Source organism: Typopeltis vanoorti, chromosome 3 (genome assembly GCF_054136105.1).
Source record: "Typopeltis vanoorti isolate ZY-2024b chromosome 3, IOZ_Tvanoo_1.0, whole genome shotgun sequence".
NCBI lineage: Eukaryota > Metazoa > Arthropoda > Arachnida > Uropygi > Thelyphonidae > Typopeltis > Typopeltis vanoorti.
The window spans coordinates 144,101,445-144,115,138 of record NC_143551.1 but is presented as its reverse complement, the minus strand read 5'-3'; the positions used below and the strand labels follow the sequence as shown (position 1 = coordinate 144,115,138).

Here is a 13,694-nt window from a genome sequence, read left to right as displayed (position 1 = left end):
TTCCCCAACTTCAAACCATGCACTTACACGACACTATCTCCAAACATCTACTACCGAATTCATTCAGGATGAAAAATGAAAAAAGAACTTGACATTATTAATATCCCAAAATACACAAGTCAAGTTAATCTAATTAATCTAAGATGCATTGTGTTTGAAGTAAAAATTACAAGACAGAGACCTAACGGAAAAACAAATACAGGTAGAATGATGCAGTTGATGCTGCTTTAGAATCAAAGTGTAAAAAGCTGAGCAGATATCCAACAAACAATTAACCAATCTAGAAGAAAATAGTGATACGGCACACACCAAAAAAATTACGATTGTTCAACAACCAGTTTAGAATGATTGAAAATTACAGTACAACATATAACCAAATATACATTGGATTCAGTTATATTAGATCAACTGAAATCAACTTTATGATTAAGTCTAGCAAGAAAATTAGTTTCATTTATTAGCAGATTATGCATTGATAGCACACTAAAAACTAGTGACATCTTCAGGGTAGTAAAAAAAACTCAGAGACAAAACAAGTCCAGTGATGCATGGAATATGACCTTGAACCAAAACTTTTTTCCCCACTAACATATCTCTACATACTAGAATTCAACTTGTTAAATTCCTGTATGTAGAGATATTATTATTGATTTCCAGATGCCACAATGAAACCTGATTTCTGTTGTAGGTGTCACATGAGTGAATCATTGCAGTAGATTCCTTGATTTGATGTGAAAGGAAATTGCCCCCTAGATAGGATATGGTATAGTACTGTTGTCTTTAGTGCTTGAAACTAGTCAGTGCATAATGTACTTGTGGATGGGGAAATAATATAGTTAATGCTGCTTTAGAATCCACAATAACAAATAATAAATTTTCTTAGAAACTTTCATGATGTTTGTAACAAATTTCTGGTATTCAGAGAGAAATTGAATGATATTAAAAACTTTTGTAAAAATTCAACAAGTCAAAGCAAAGTTTAAAAAACAATAGTTTTTGGTTTATGCACTTCTTAACAGCAGCAACATAAACAGTCCAAGCCAGGATGATCAAAGCTCTCCATTTCTTTCTTCTTAAACAAGCACTGTTACCATTAAGTTTATTTCTTCCTCCTGCCCAAAAAATAGTCTTTCTCACCTCTTGGCCCTTTCCACTTAATTTCATTTTATATACATTCATCCATGTATTCTTTCTAAATGTCAAACCACTTCAATTGGAGTTCACAAACATTTAACTCCTTGTCCCAAAACATTCATAATATCAATACCTCTTACTCAGTGGCGAATTCTCCATGCTTGCTATGCAAGCTCATTAATTAAGAAAGAAGTAATATTTATTTGTTAATAAATGCATGCATTTATAAGCATTCCATTTAGGCTTTTATTTTTGTAGACAGAAGACTAAAACGTCTTCTGTCTACAAAAGCTTGCATGGCAATAATTGAGCTTTGTGTTGTGTATCGAAGGCCGACGCTAGTCAAGCTACCTTGGCTTGCTCAGTTGTGGGAGCACCAGGTCCTCACTTCAGCACTTTGATTTCATGCGCACACATAGCCATTTCCGCTCCCTCCACGTCATCTCACCCTGTTGCTTAAACACAAGCCATACGCAATCAAAGTAGCTCTAGCCAGTGAGCTTCAGCCAGCCTTTACAAGTGTGTATGTTGCTTAGGAAAATTAAGTTACAACCAACTTTTTATGACAATGTTATTGACCAGTTCATAATGAAGAACTGTAGGGTAGAATTTGTATTCAAGTAGCTAAATTGAAAAAGATAGAATATCATTTGTAAAATAAATGTTGTATTTGTATGATTAAATGAACAAATTTCTAAATAAAGGTAACCCACGTATAATGCAGTCTAAATTTGTAGAAACCCTTGTTGAACGGGTTTTAACAAAAACAGTCTAGAAATTGTAGTAACCTTTATATATTCATATATTTTTCACCGTGCGACCTAAAAATCAAATTTTATCTTCGTTAAATTTGTGTCTGCCCGTATCGCGCAGGTAGTTATAAATAGCGAATTTATAATAGGGGAAACACCCTTTAGTATGCATGTACATCAATTGTATACCGTATAAAGTGTTTATTGTTGAAAATTGTTTTCGTTTTCTGCCAGGAAAGTGCATTAAAAATCATAATTGGCAATGGGAAAATTAAGGGATCTGCACTATGAATTGTTGGAACATCCACCCTATTCCCCAGATTTAGCTCTCTATGACTTCTATCTCTTCTCAAAACTAAAACTCTTCCTCGCTGGTCAGCGTTTTTCTTCAAATCAAGAGGTGATTGCAGATCTTACTGAGACTACTACAGGCAGGGCCATCGCCAGATTAGATCATGCCTGAGGCAAACAATTAAATATTGCCCTTGATGGATTCTAAAACAAAAATAGAAGAAAATTTCCAATTGCTATTTTGTTTTTATTACAAGAGAAACATTTATGCAAAACGATTGCATAATAATATTAATTAAATGTTTGTTCTACAGGGAAATCACACAATAAAACTATTTTTAAGCTCTTCTAAATTTAAATTATAAGCTATGTCCACCTCTATCAATATAGTTGCTAGACCAACCAATCTTTCTTGGGTCATGCACTGCCATTCGCAAATTATTTTTAATTAGTTTAAGCTTGGAAAAACTTCTTTCCGCACTTGCTATGTAGCGGTGGCACTTACCACAATAAGGCTGAACAAGTGCCCTTATTAAGCTGCGCTGTGGGCCAGGCTGCCTCTATGCTACACCCTGTCGACAGTACTGACTACAGGAATGGGATAATGGCACTGGAGCATCGCTGGAATAAATGTATTAGTCGTAAGGGAGATTATGTTGAAAAATAAAAATAATTTCGAAATTATAAATTCGTTTTTTCATTGTTAGGCCGACAACTTTTCAGAAGACACGTGTATATAATTTATAGTCTAACCAAGTGAATAAACTTCCAACATCGTTCTGTAATCCAGAGTAATTTCATAAAAGGTGTGACCTTTCAGCAACTGGTATAGGAAAATATGACTTCTGCATTACTTCAACCTTGGTATCACCTCTGGGTTTGGCTCCCACTGAAGAGACCTCAATAAAGGTCGAAACCGGTCTGGATAGTGAACCTTCTCATAATGCATAGCATTATACATATTCACAAGATGTGCTTTGCATTATGGGATACTTGCCTTAGTATCCCATAATGCAAAGCACGTGAAGTGAAGTCAGTCCACCTCTGCCATGAGTTGCCCCAGACCAGAAGATTTTTCAGGCGCAAACTTTGTTTGCTTACACTTGGATAAAGGATTAAACTAAATATATAATTTATAGTCTAACCAAGTGAAAAAGTTCTAATGCTCAAACATTTTTCGTGTGCGAGATATACGCGAGGACAAGTTATATTTGAATAAATAAGGTAAGCATTTCGCCGACAAGTTGACATCCTTCTGCTGCTTCCCTTGCTCAGATGACTTCTATGGTGAGTTACAATGTATAAATATTTTTCCCACTGCGTTTTTTTCAAACCAACATCATTAAAATCAATTTAATAATACAATAATCAATTTTACACTAAATAACATTATAAATAAAATTATAATTATTTATAAAATATAATTAAATATGTATATTATAAATAAATTAATTAAGTTAGATTAATTTTCCCCTATTAAAAACTGCCTGGCACATCAGCAATTCGATTGGTAAATTTTTGGTAAGTGCCATCACGACAGCAACCCGCTTTGCAAATTTTTGGCACGCACACATAAAAAGGTTTGCCACCGCTTTAGGAGATAAAATTTACAGTAGGATGACCAGACACTGCCAATTCTCTAGCATTCTGGTAACATGTACATGCAAGCTGATATTCCATACAATTCCACAGCTGTAATCATATCTGCAAAGTGATCACTGAGCAATTGAACTATTTTGTTCTACTTCTGTCACCTCTCAAAGCTATCCTACCAGTCATTCTTCCTTTTAGTTTATGTGACTCCCACATTCACAAAAGGTTGTAAACCTATAATTTGTAGCCCACTCTACAAATTACATTTGTAGAGCGAGAGGGCTAAGGAATTATTATTATTATATAGGTATCTCCATGGAGTCATTAGAGATCCAGTGATCCATCAGAAAATGGGTGTTCATTTAAAGTGGACACTTTATCTCTTGGTCCACTTTAAATGAACATTTTTAATAGGGGAAAATTGTCTCAACTTTGAATATGAGAGAAACTCATATTCAAGGTTGAGACATCATGAAAGACTCATCCTAAGAGATCCATTTCTTCACACAATACTTATCATACTTCTTAAATTCTGATGAAGCACCTGCAACCACCTCAACCCAATTTATCACCCTCCAAACAAAAAACCTTAACACCCTTGCTAACCACTCTTATACAGCTTCCACTGGTGATCCCTTGCTTTTTCCCTTCTTGCCATGTACTGAAAAATCTTCAGTGTCAATCATATACAGTGTAAAACTCCTTTAACAACTGCTTCTATCATGTCTCTTATTTTTCATCTATCAACTAATTTTTTAAGCCTACAGACTGTCAATCGATTGTCAATGGGAGAAAATTCCACAGACCTGCCACAATGTGTCACTCACCTCTGGATTCTCTCCACTATGGAACCCGGGAGTCCAGATATGGCCTCTTATAGAAGAACAACCTCTCTACACCTGCTTGTGTGCTCTTCAGCAACCATGTAATCTGATGCGCTTTTTGGGTACCTTTGAAATATGCTCTCTAAACTTCCTGTCAACAATCACATCCAAGTCCCCAGCCTCACCAGTTTCTTGAAGTTCAGTTCCATCAATATAGTACACAGCTTCTGATCTCTTCCCAAAATGCCTTTAATTTAAATATTTATAATTTTTTTTAAAATACAATTTGGAAACCTTGCTTTACAGACCAAACATGAAAGATTTTGATGCCACAATAGGCCTCTAAGTAAGTAGGCTCACACTGGATGAAATTCACCTCCTACCAAAAGATGTCAAAAACAACTATGCCGATGGAAAGATTCAAGCCCACAACCAATATCATATGACAAGAAATTATATTCCTGTTTTATTCCTTTACCAAAGCAAACAGTTTGCAAAAGAAATATTTCCATGATTAGTTCACTTGGCTGTTGACACATCAATTGACTCAGTACCCCATAATGCAGAAACAAACATTATGGGAGATTATTACCCAAGAAGATACCAAGGTTAAATCAATGCAGAAGTTAACAGCTCCTATATACAAAAGAGACTAGTCACAAAGATACTTCACCAATTTTGCTTATGCTTGTGTAAATTAAAATGAGAATAAAATTTGTCAAGAATAATATACTTTATAACCCTGATAAAAAAAAACATTTTGCTACTTGTATATAAGAAATATGACTTTGGCACCTTGCCCAGTCTCAGTAGTGAGCCTTCCTATAATGTTTTTTGCATTATGCAATACCAGGAGAAATACTGGCATAGTAATTTAATAGCTAAATAAATTTATTCAGTATCGTTTCAATATCGCATCATTCCTTCTATGCAAATCCATTGCACAGAAGGAATGGATGTGAGTTTTTGGAGATGTGTAGAGTGAGTTTGAGGGAAGATTGGATTTGTATATGAGGGACGGCCTACACCTGAATGTCACAAAGATACTTCACAAACTTTGCTTGTGCTTGTGCAAATTATATTCTCATTAAAATGAGAATATAATTTGTCAAGAATAATATACTTTATAACCCTGATGAAAAACATTTTGCTACTTGTATATAAGAAATATGACTTTGGCATTGAACAAGCACAGTCAGGGAAACTAAATTATAAAGGGAGGAATGGTGTGAATGTGAGTGTAAGAGCGACAATGTTATATAACTGTGTTAATGACAGGAATGGGCTTTGCCATGGAAATGTTGACGAGGAGAGAACGATGTCAGGTTTGTGTTCATCTGGTTCGGACCCATCAAATGTGCACAAAGATATCTATATGTGTAAGGCATTAGAGAAGAATAGAGTTCTGCAAGTTGTCCAACTGTCAGGCAGACTGCAGACAAGACAATACAAAAGAACAAACAGGTAGATTATTATGTCTGTACAGGAATGCTAAGAGTATCAGAAACAATGGGACAGAGTTTGTTGCCTTAGTCAATATGTTGTGACCTCAGATTGTAGGTATTAGTGAGACCTGGCCATCAGAATCAGACCTACTACTGGTATCGAGTATCAAGGGTACAGCATTTTTAAGGAAGGATGGAGAGGAGAGGGAGTGCTGCTAATGATATCAGATGACTTGAATCCAGTTAGAGTTCAGACCTATGATTGTAGTACTACTACTACTAACAATATTTCATGTGGCAGTGAGTTTGAAGCCATCTGGTGTGAGGTGGAATCTAACAAGATCAATTATGTAGTGGGGTGTTGTTACAGACCTGGATGGGTTGTTGGTGATGAAGAAATGTATCACCAAATAGAAAAGATGAGTGTGAAAAGAGTAATCATAATGGGAGACAAATTATCCAAATATTGATTGGATAGCAGTAGAATCTCATGAGAAGAATGAAAATGCATTTATTGAGCTGTTGTGGGACAACTTCCTCAAGCAGCATGTCACATAAGGAACTCTAGGACAAAGAGTGTAAGATTTGATTATAGTGTCAGAGGGCATTTCAGTTAAAGACATAACTATTCTGCCTCCGGTTGGTGACTGATCATGCAGTACTCACTTGGGAAGTTTATGAATATTCTATTCAGAAAAGGTTACATGCTGAACTACAAAGCAGGAAATTATGACCAACCAAGGAGTATACTGAGTTCAGTGGAATGGGATCAGTTGCTGGATGGAAAGAATATCAACAGTGCTTGGGAAGCATTTAAAAATAAATACTTAAATGATGGAATAACAGAATGTGTCCCAAGAGTTTGAAGAATAAATAGAGTAGGAGTCAAATGGATGTGTAATCTTATTAAGCAAGAGATTCGTAAGAAAAGGACGATGTGGAAGGAATACTGTTTGTATAAGGATGACGTCCGTTATGAAAATTATAAGCAGCACAACTGTTGTACAGAAAGCAAAGTATGAGTATGAAAAGAAACTGGCTCTGAATGCTGAAGACAACCCACAAGAATTCTATCGATATGCTGCAAGTAAAAGAAAGAATGAATATGAAAGAATAACTCTTCTAAATCCTGATGGCGTGAGGTTTACAGATGCAGGAGGTTGTTCAGTTAATGAGTGCCCATTTTGTTAAAAGCTATCAACCTGGTGTACGTAACATTAAGCTCACTGTTATCTCTTCACTAGATGAAGAAACGCAGGTGTACGAGGACGAGGTATTAGAGCTGTTGCATACAAACTGAATAAGAATCCAGCAACAGGGACTGATGGGATATCAGCATGTGTGCAACAGCTCTAATACCTCGTCCTCATACACCTGCGTTTCTTCATCTAGTTCACATAAAAGTGTTCAGATGAACTGCCCATTCCTTTGACCAGGCTATTTAACATGAGTCTTAGAACAGGGAAGATTCTGCAGGAATGGAAGAAATATATGGTAATTCCATTTCACAAAGACCAATTAGTATCTCAGGAGTGGTGAAGATTTTGGAAAAATTGGTTAGGGCTCTCAATCAGAAATGGGTTGACAGTGAATCTCTACTTTACAATGAACAACATGGGTTTACAAAAGGAAGGGCATGTTTTAGCAACTTGCTCACATTTTATAACAATGTTACCACTTAACTAGACAAAGGAAATGGATAGACAATGACTTTTGGATTTTGCTAAGGCTTTTGACAGAATATAGCATGGCAGACTGTTGCATAAATTGGAGAAAATGGGTTTGGGTTATAGAATATTAGCATGGATGAGAGGTATACGGGGGATATGAGTCTGCAAGATTCAAGGTAACAAGTGGTGTACCACAAGGATCAGTGCTTGGTCCACTGTTATTCAATCTGTACATTAAATGATATTGGGAAGAATTTGACAAGCGACATACAGTTATTTGCTGATGATGCAAAGATAGGCAAGGTAATCAGAAATGCTGCTGATATGCAGTACTTGCAGAATGATTTGAATAGGCTGGAATTGTGGGCATTGGAAAATGGGTGTCAGTAAATGTAAAGTCATTCACTTTGGCGTGATTAGGCTAGGGATCTCAACATGTTAGTAGATAGGAAGTTGAAGTTCAGGGGTCATGTGGTAAAGATTACAAATACAACTCAAATGATAATTGCAATGCTGAAACGAATGTTCACATGCAAAGATAAGGATGTTATTTTGCCTCTTTACAAGTCTTTGATAAGACTTCACTTGGACTAATGTATGCAGATCTGGTCTCCATTGATTCTGATATATTGGGGAGAGTACAAAGGAGAGTGTTAAAAATAATATCAATATTGTGGAATACTGATTATGAAGACAGATTGAGAATTGTAGACTGCAGATATTAGCAAACAGGAGAAAGAAGTGAGACTTACAAACTTCTGAAAGTCGCACAGGATTTCAATTGATGGAGGGTGGGGAAAGGATGAGAGAGCATCCTTGGAAGTTGAGAATGATGGCTGCTAAGGAGGAGGCAAGGACTAGATTTTTCTCTCATAGGGTGGTGCGTGATTGGAATGGATTGCCATTGGATGTTGTGAGTGCAAGCAGTGTGAATGAATTCAAGAATAAGTATGATAGTTGGTGTGTGTGTGTAGTATGTGGCCTCCCTAGCTTTCTTAATAATAATATTTCTCTTTCAACCCTCCTTTTGCTGTTTCTATTTAATGATGCTACTAATCCATTTAATTCCCACCTGATTTATAATCCTAAATCTAAGTATGCAGTTTGATACTGCTTCCTTCAAACACCTCGACTATTTCTCACACACTACCATTTATGTCATGGGTATTGCTACTCCAAAAATCATCACCAGGTTAAGACTGCATGATCACATCCCTTAAATGATGGCAATGGATTCTGAAGCAAATACTGGGTACAGCACTCAAACCCTGGTACCGTACTTTAGCATGCAGCCTCAGGATTTTCTTAGCTGCATAAGTTCCATTTCCTTTTTACCTAATCTACAGTATATGATCAGAAATATCTGGACACCACTTTGTAACAGTGGATATGGCTATCTACATCACAACTATGGAAGGTCATGGTCTTGAAATCAGACTAACATTAAAATGGACTGTACTAAAAACCTCAGTGACCTTTGAAGATGCCAGTTTTGCAACAACTCAGTTTGGGGAATTTCTGCCCTGCTGAAACTGTCCCTATTAATTTTAAGTGATGTTATTGTGGAAATGGCTTGATGCAACAACAACACAATCACAACCTGGTAGGCCACATAAAATCAGAGCGGGATCACTGAATGGTGAAGCACATGATGAGAAAAAAATCTCATGTCATTGGTTGAAACACTAGCTACTGACTTCTGAAATACCCCTGCAAACGATGTCTGCACCACAACTGTCTGTCGGGAACTGAAGAACATGAGTTTCCATAGCCTTATACTAAGCCTAACAACAGCAATGGAAATGCCAAGCATTGGATGGAGTGGTGTAAAGCTCATTGCCACTGCACTCTGTAGCAGTTGAAATTTGTTCTCTGGAGTGATGAATTGCATTTCATCATCTCGTAGTCAGACATACAAGTCTGGGTTTGGAGGAATGCCAGAATACTACTTGTTTGAATATTAGTTGTGCTGGCTGTGAAGTTTTATGGTCTGTTTTTTTTTTTTTTTTTTTTTTTTTTTTTTGCGATATTAATATCACCAAAAAAAAAAAAATTTATAATATAAACATTAATACCTTTCATTTGGATATTTTTGATCAGATAGTGTATGTCCTCATTATTTGCCAATGAACACCATCTACATTATTCTTTGCAGTTTGTGCTGTTCTCTCCTTCCCCACCCACCCAGAGATAATGGCACAAACTGCTGAACTTTTCTTTTTGGCTGAAAATGATTTGCTACCATCAATGATATTCCACCGAAAAATAGTACATCCCTCACATTCCATTCTAATAAATATATTATCTTTTGTCGGCTATGTCTTGGTAATGCAAATAACTTGGCCTATAGTATATCAGCATCATGCAGATAAAGATTGGGAAAGAAGAAATCTATTATCTTTGTTAAGAGCTGGAAGTTAAAAATGTTGAGAAACTCATGAGGAAGGCTGTTTCAGAGGAAAGAGATACATGGAATAAATGAGGAAGAGATGCAAGTTCTGTGTGTTTGCAGTTGTACTGAAAAAGGATTTTGGGAAGCTGGTGCTCTTGTTTTAAGAAATACAACAGTAAATGAGAGAACAATGTTTGCCAGTTTACTGAAGCAATGACCATGGAAGCCTGAAGAAGACACACAGAGCTGAAAAATTGCCCACTTCAACTTCTGAGATAGAAGTTGAAGTGAGCCTATGAGGGAAGAATCATCTATGAGCAAAACTGCTCCCCTCTGGACAGCATCAATAATTTTTAAGGGATGTTTTCAATGCATCACCCAAAACACTGTTCTAAGAATGGGCAGATTTGGGATTTATATAGGGTTAGAGTTTTCTTAGAGGCTGGGGAAGTTATTGTTATGATGCATTTGTGCAGGACAGGCTGGAGGTAACTGTGAGTCTAAGGAGAGATGGTATGGAGATCAGTTTATGCACTGGTTGCAGATGATCTTGATGCTTGGGATGTCCAAGAACTATGTGGTTTGCCAAATGAATGGGATAAAATGTTCTAGCATCAGCAAAGCAGTAGAAATGATTGGTGGTGACGGAGTAGGTCATTTACATGTAAGAGGAAAGAGGGAAAGTGATGGAACAGAGCCATGAGGCACTGTTGCACTGGTTGGTAATGCTTGAAGAGAGGGTGCAGACCACCATGACATGCAGCAAATCACAAGGGAGAAAGTTGGCTATACAATTATGAAATGTGGCAGGTGGAATGAAGGAAGACAGTTTGCAAACGGGTTTTGATGCCAAACACAATCAAAACGCCCTGAAAATGCCAAGGGCAACAGCATGTTTCGTCAAACCTTTTCATGGCATGTGTCCAGTGGTGTGTGATGCAGGATAAGAAATCAGGTACAGATCTAGACTGGCACACTCCATACTGACAACTGCTGATTAATTGGTGAGCTTCTAGGTAGTGAAGTTGACTGTTGATGCTTTCTCCATTATTTTGGAGAGGTTTGAGGTGATGACTACCGGCTAGTAAGCTTTTATCTCTCTCTTTTTTTTTTTTTTTTTTTGAATGTGCTGAATATATGCTTGCATCCATGTGTTGGGACATGTGCCAGCTGAGTATAGAAGATTCAAGAGACAACAGTAAAGATGTCAAAGACTACAGGAAGCAAATAGTGCTCAGCTGCTGGCATGAAAGGAGGTGATTTGTCTTCTTCATCTATACAAGTGTTAGAGGTAAAGAGCGATGCCAGGTCAGCTTTATCTTTGGGTGCTGTAGCAGTGGCATCACCATGAGAGGTAAATGTGCAGGTGAGCAGAAGGCATGGCTTCCATTTGAACAAGGAGTTTTCTGCTATTGGTCTTGAAAGCCAGATTTGGATTTGCAGATAGTTGTTTTACATGTATTTTGTGTGCTTCGCATAGACTGAGTAGTATGAAGCTAGGTTTCTTCGAGCTACTTGCACTAGGCTGAATTTTTTTCCCTTCAACTGCTTTCATACATCTTCTGTTAAACTAAGACTTGGAAAATGGATGAGAATTTTGGGTAGAATGAACAGAAGCAAATGTACTTTGAGTACCCTTTAGTTTTATCAGCTTGCAATGTATCAAGTAATAAGGGCGATAGTCCTGACTATAAAAGGAAAAGAAAAATTCAATTGCTATGATGGCAAACATTAATAAATAAATAATAATTTAGTTTAATCCTTTATCCTAGTGTAAGCAAACAAAGTTTGTGCCTGAAGCATCTTCAGGACTGAGGCAACTCATGGTAAAGTGGACCAAGCTCTCATCACTCCTTGTCTTAGTATCTCCCAAAATGCAAAGCACATCTCCTTGCAGATGTATAATGCTATGCATTAAGGGAAGGGACACTACCCAGACTGGTTTTGATCTTTATTGAGGTCTCGTCAGTGGGAACCAGACCCAGAGGTGGTGATACCAAGGAGGAAGCAATGGATTAGTCATTTACCTATACAAGTTGCCAAAAGGCGTCTCATCTTATTATTAAATTACTCTGGATTTAGAGAAAGATGTTTTATTATAGTCTAACCAAGTGGAAAAAAACTTCCAACATCCTTCTCTAAATCCAGAGTAATTTAATAAGGTGAGACACCTTTTGACAACACATATAGGTAAATATGACTTCTCCATTGCTTCCACCTTGGTATCACCACCTCTTGGGTCTGGTCCCACTGATGAGACCTCAATAAAGGTTGAAACCGGTCTGGGTAGTGGCCCTTCCCTTAATGCACAGCATCATTAACATCACCACGAGTTGCCTCAGTCCTGAAGATACTTCAGGCACAAACTTTGTTTACTTACACTTGGATAAAGAATTAAACTAAATTTATTATAGTCTAGCCAAGTGGGAAAAAACTTCCAACAATAAATAAATAAATGATCGTTGCAATGTTTTAGAAGACAGACTAGTTTTGCAAAGATACTGAAAACAAACCAACAAACTGTCAGAAATTCAGCACACAAAACTTCATTTTTTTGGAATCTTAATTTTTTTTAATGACTACCTAACATTGTATAAGTGGGAAAGATGATTCACAGTAGAACTTTTTAAAGCAGTGCTTTTTTAATGGAAGAAAGAACAGACAATTTGCTATGAAAAAAGTTATGGAATGGTCACTGGCAGGGTCCCGAGCGGATAGTGGGCAAAATAATTCCATTACATTTTAAAGGAACCTCCAAGACATGCAGCAAATTGCAGACTGGTCAGCATCTATATTAGATAGTCAAAATATTGAAAACTTAGCTAAGGCTAAAATTTAGAAATGGATAAAAGCTTAATGAAGAGCCAGCCCTGCCTTAGTAATTTATCCACTTTCTATAAAGTTACAGTTGAGATGAATAAGAGATGGCTAAAATCCCATATGCTAAAGTTTACGAAGAAACGAATGGGATCATACAGAAACTTTTATGTAAATGGGAATGAATATAAAGCTAATAAAGAATAGCATATAGTAGCGCAGAATCAAGAATTCAGCTGGCCAATGAGGAGCTGCAGGGCTCTGTAAAACTCCTAATGATGTGAAAAGGAACATCCAGTTGTTTACTGATCAGTGGTGCACCCAGGGAGGGGGCCAAGAGGCTCCCCCCCAAAAAAAGGAAAAAGTTAAAAACACTAGAAAATTTTCCAAAATACTTTTCCTAATTAAAATTCATTTTTTATTTATGTTGTGTCATGTCTTCTATTTCTATACTACTTATGAATTAGGGGTGAGAAAACCCTATAGCAGTGTTTCTCAACCTATGGTCCAAGACAATAGGGACAGGTGGTCCACAGGTTTAAATTAACCAAATAAATCTATATATTTTAATTATTCAAGCAAAACAAATTAAAATTGAATAAGTAAGTAAAAATTATTAAAATAAAATGAATACTTAAAAAAAAATAGCAGCAGAATGTTCATTCCATGAACATTCTGCCACTATTTTAATTTGTAGCAGCAGAATGACGAGTAATAAAAGAGGGGTGAAGTGAAAACATATGGTTTTATTGCTTTCACCTTCCCTTGCTGTTTTG

The 13,694-nt window shown here is 36.7% G+C and overlaps 1 protein-coding gene across 3 annotated transcripts in view; it reads right to left on the bottom strand.

The window, feature by feature from the left end:
• RpL32 (Ribosomal protein L32) overlaps positions 1 to 13,694 on the bottom strand; it is a 69,682-nt gene that overhangs the window by 37,363 nt on the left and 18,625 nt on the right. Inside the window, exon 1 of one of the 3 annotated variants that reach the window (XM_090416088.1) lies at positions 2,683 to 2,786. The exons of the other annotated variants lie outside the window; for them this stretch is intronic. The gene's annotated coding sequence lies outside the window, so the exon portion shown is untranslated. Of the gene's footprint in view, positions 1 to 2,682; positions 2,787 to 13,694 lie in introns of those variants that run through there. 3 annotated transcript variants of the gene reach the window in all.